This window comes from Erinaceus europaeus, chromosome 2 (assembly GCF_950295315.1).
Source record: "Erinaceus europaeus chromosome 2, mEriEur2.1, whole genome shotgun sequence".
Taxonomy (NCBI): Eukaryota; Metazoa; Chordata; class Mammalia; order Eulipotyphla; family Erinaceidae; genus Erinaceus; species Erinaceus europaeus.
In genome coordinates this window covers 97,685,696-97,691,032 of record NC_080163.1, presented here as the reverse complement: position 1 = coordinate 97,691,032, position 5,337 = coordinate 97,685,696, and positions in this window count along the sequence as shown.

Genomic DNA, 5,337 nt, shown 5'->3' with positions numbered 1-5,337 from the left:
ATTTCATTTTCATATTTTCTTTTTTAGGTTATCACTCGGACTTCACCACTCTGTTCATATGGAAGAGACAGAGACAGAAGAGGCAAGGGAAGCTATAACACTGAAGTTCCCTCTAATGTGGAGGGGACTATTGTGAAAGTCTTACGTTAACAGGTTTTCCTGTTGGGCATCAGAGACCTCCCTTAAGGACATGATTTTTCTGTTTTCTGCTTTCTATCTACAATAGGTCCCTGGTGTATCCAGGAAGGTTTAAAATGAAGCTATGGCTAGTGTGTGGTGGTTAAGTTAAAAATGAAAATGAACTCTCTCCTGTATATTAACGGAACTTTGCTGTGAGTAGTAAGCTGTTTATGCTAATGTATCTAAAATTATATATATATATATGTATATATATATATAAAACAATCCACACAGTGATGACTGAAAACAGCATATGATATCTCACTAACATAGATTTAATTGTTATAAATTAAAATTTATACCTTCATCCTGAAATGTGCAAAAAATTTGCAGTGAGACTCATTTTTTTCTTGATTGTTTAATGACACTGTTGTCTCTTCAAGTTAAAGCAAAAGAGATAAATTAGATTATAATTTCTAATTTTATCATTGTCTGGAAAGGTTAAAAAATTTCACTTTCTCAAACTCATGTACTAAAGCTACAATAGCTTTAGTAGTGACACTTGAAATTTGCATATAAATATCTCACTTTTGCTTTTGTGCCAACTGAAATTTTTGCAGCTGCATCTGGAAGATGTAGGAAGAGTTCAGTCATTTGATTTATGAACCTTAGAAGTGGAGTGTCTAAGAAAGGGGCTTTTAGTCTCCAGCAAAGCCTTTGAATTCATAAACATCTTGCAAAATCCTGTTCACACACAAAGAAAATGTACTTAACCAAATTGATCCACAGAAAAGGGAGCAGAGCTAAAGCAGTTATTGAACAAATAGGGCTCAAATGCTTAGAATTGGCCAATGTTGTGAAATTATGCTCCTCTATTAGCATTTTCTCATCTGAACTTCCTTTTGACTGAATTTTCCTTAACTTTTAGTCATAACGACAAGCATATATCAGTAAGTGAGCTGAATAAGTGATAATCAAATTCCAGAACTTAACTCATCATTAATTTTTTGTGTTTAATGAAGTCATGTGATACCTTGTGAAATGCACCATTACCTCCAAATACCTCAGACACATCAAGGTGACAGTTGGTATTGTGAGTCTGCAAGAAGCAAACGGAATTGGGTAGCTGGAACTTGCCCTATAGATGAGAACCACTAATCAGTGAGCCAGCGCCTACCTGGTAGAAATGTTCCTGAGAAAGATTCCAATGGAGGGGATGGGATACAGAATGCTTGATGGTGGGAATTGTGTGGAACTGTACCCCTCTTATCTTATGGTCTAGTTGATCAATATTAAATCAGCAACAACAACAAAAATAAAAATAAAAAGAAAGAAGTGCTTCTGAAAAGAGCTAATCACAAAGTTGGGTGAGGGTGGGGCACCAGAGCAGTTAAAAAAATGAATGTTATCATCACATTATTTGGTAATTGGGTTAACTTTGAAAAGTCCTTTTGTTAGGGTTTGCTGTACAGTACCTAGTATCTTGTATATAGCTGTGCTATTGGTTGCTTCTGATCTACTTGGTCTAGGCTTTTGAGAGAGTCTGCATATCAATTACACAGCCTATATATTGAAAAGATTCAGTTTGTGTTTTGAAAAACTTCAAGACATACACTTAATTTTTCCCCTCTCATATTAATTAACTAGTGATTTATATAACTACATTTCACTAGGAGTGTTAACTATCAGTTGTCTTTTTGAACCCTAAAACAGCAGGAACCTCACATCTCCAACATAGAGCCTCTACTTCCCCCAGTCCTGGAACCCTTGGATAGGGCCCACTTTCCCGTATGCCTCTCCCAATCCATATCAAATAATATTGCATCTGCCGATCTCAATCTAACCAACACAACGATTGCCACCTCAACATGCTTCACTTCAGACTGTGTCCAGAGACTTCACGTGTGGAATGACAACCCTTCAGCTTCATTACTCGGGTGAGACCTTTCCTTTCATAGTATACTCTAATTTCATCTCAGGTGGTTCACTTTCTAACAAAGTCCCAAAACCAGTTTCTGTGAGCGAGAGCATATGTTCACACGTGTCCGTAAACTACTGCAAAATATCTACCTGAAAGCAGAAGTACACTAGAGTTTGCAGTGAGTACCTCCCTAACACTTCCTCTCCACTATTCCAAGCTTTGGGTCCATGATTGCTCAAAAATTTGTTTGGCTTTGCATGTTAACTCTCTTTTTAGTCACCAGGTTCCAGATGTCATCAGGATGCCGGCCAGGCTTCCCTAGACTGAAGACCCTACCAATGTGTCCTGGAGCTCTGCTTCCCCAGAGACCCATCCTACTAGGGAAAGAGAGAGGCAGACTGGGAGTATGGACCGACCAGTCAACGCCCATGTTCAGTGCTGAAGCAATTACAGAAGCCAGACCTTCTACCTTCTGCAACCCTCAATGACCCTGGGTCCATGCTCCCAGAGGGATAGAGAATGGGAAAGCTATCAGGGGAGGGGGTGGGATATGGAGATTGGGTGGTGGGAATTGTGTGGAATTGTACCCCTTCTACCCTATGGTTTTGTTAATTAATCCTTTCTTAAACAAAAAATAAAAATAAAAAAAAAGAATGAGTAAAAGGAATCATAAAGTGTCAGAGAATCAGGTAAGGATGTTTTACATGTGTGGACTAAGATGCATGTCCTCAGTTTGGGTGAAGAATAGAACATAGAAACAAGAGTGGTTTGATGAATTCTCTTCATTAATTTCTAGAAAGTCAGGTCTTCAGTATATTTTCCTGTATACCATTTTCCCTTTGCACATTTCTCCTGTTACCATTTTCTTTTTAAATGGACTGTTAAAAATTTATTTTCCCTTTTGTTGCCTTTACTGCTTTTTTAATTGTTGTTATAGTTATTGTTGTTTTCGTTACTGATGCCATCGTTGTTAGATAGTAAAGAGAGAAATGGAGAAAGGAGGGGAAAGACAGAGAAGGAAAGAGAAAGATAGACACCTGCAGATCTGCTTCACTGCCTGTGAAGCGACCCCCCCTGCAGGTGGGGAGCCGGGAGCTGGAACCCAGATCCTTAAGCCACCCCTTGTGCCTTGGGCCACATGCGCTTAACCCACTGCACTAATGCTGTTATCTTTTTCTATCCTGAATGGGCAGCTAACCCAGGGCAGGGTGTTGGTTTCTGTTCATAACAGGTAGCTCCCCATCCTCAGTTCATTTGTCTCAGAAGCTGGGGAAATGTAATGATGGGGTTCTAAAATCTGGAGGTAGGTTACTAGTGTTTAGGTTTTGTTTAAACACTCCTTTTCTGTAAACTGTGAGCAAGATAGCTAACCTCTCTGAATCTCAGTTCCTAGTCAGCAAATTGGGAAAACTCAATACTTATCCTCAAGCATCACCAAAGGTGATTAAATGGTTTTGTATAATAGAACACATAGAATGGTTAACTTACTGTTTGGCAATAAGATTGTTTAATGAGTGTCACCATTTCTTACTCTTTTCTTTAACTTCAAAATGATACTTTCAGAAATCTATGACTTTATGTTATTGGACCCCATATTCCTCCTTCTCCTCTGACCTAGGAACCATTATCCTGAACTCACTTCCAGTTGCCTCCTGATCTTACAGCAACTTACCCTTCTTGACAGCATCATGGTCCTATACCATCATTTGTCTGATCTTGACAAATCCAGCAGACAGACTAAGTGAAAAGTGAAGCATATCAAGAAATCACCAAAGTGGGGTTCATATACCAAATATAGCTACATATCTCAAAATTGTCCTTTTACCCTCCACCACAATGTAACCCTACTGTTTAAACATTCTCTCTTTTTCTTGTTTTCCTGACTGATCCTGTTGCCCTATTTACTTCTTTTGGCAACTATGGATTATTTCCAGTGCAATCAAAGTGTTCCCTCCCACCCATACCCCCCTGGTTTTCCCTTGATTCAATTAATAAATGAATCTTGGAGCGAGATACACAAAGAATGTAGAGAAAGAAATGATGCTTAAGTTCTGCTCCCTCTGCTTGCATTACTAGGGGCAGAGCAAATGTCATTTGGTACTATTGATAAACAACTGTTTCAACAACTGTTTGTGAATATTTGTACTTGTTTCTGACTTGGTTGATAAATCTCCCTTGGGAGAGTCTGTCTCTGGATAAAATCAAACTTAAAACTACTGTAAAAGCTGTTCCCATGTTCAAAGGAAAAACAGCTGTACTTGCTCTTCATTTGACTTCTTAGAAGAGGAAAATCTTAACATTTAAATGAAAGCAATTTAAAGAGAAAATAATGTTTTGAGATCAACTAATTGCTTTCTTAAAAAATTATTAAAATACAAATATGTTTAACTTTTATCTACCAAATGGAAATTGGGGGATTTGAAGACCGTTTTTCTCATCCTATTCTATCCTCTTCTCTGTTAAAAATTAAAACACCTAAGTGACAGATTTTTATCAGCATTTAAAGAGACTTGAATGCTTATACTGGAGTTCCTAGGTAACTGTCCAGTATTCATATTAATATTTTTATATTTACTAAGAATATTACCTGCTAAACTTTGAACTACTCAGGTGTACTTTAATGCTCATTTTAGTATACAGTAGAGTTGATAAAACAATTGAGCAGAATTAGTAAGGTCAAAACCATTGTGAGTAGTTAATAGATACTTTACTAATTGTTTATATTTTATACTTACTGAAAAATACTATTATACTGATTTAGTTGATGCAAATATTATTGTTTCTAAAAAATGTAGACATAGATTACGTTTTACAGTGACCATATCAATTTTTTTTTACTGTTTTGGATTGAATGGATTTCTAATCAGGAAATATATAATCCATTTCATTTCACCTGATATTATTTTACAAACATTCAAAAAACACAATGTAACCTTTTATGAAGAAATTACAGTATAATAACTCAACAGATACCATAATTTGAAAATATATGAGTGCATTTTTAATGAGCAAATTTATTTAAGTTGAAAACTGTCTAATGAGTACAAGTTGTTCACATGGCAGTTACTGAAAATAAAGTGAAAGGGAGTATTCAGGTTTTATAATGTACACAATAGCACAATTCTAGGTTTTTTTTTTTGTTTTGTTTTTTTACCAAAGCCCTGTTCAACTCTGGCTTATGGTGGTGTGGGGGCTTGAACCTGGCACTTTAGAGCCTCAAGCAAGAGAGTCTCTTGGCATAATCATTATGCTATCTCCCCCCACCCTCAATTCTAGAATTTTAATAATCTGATAAT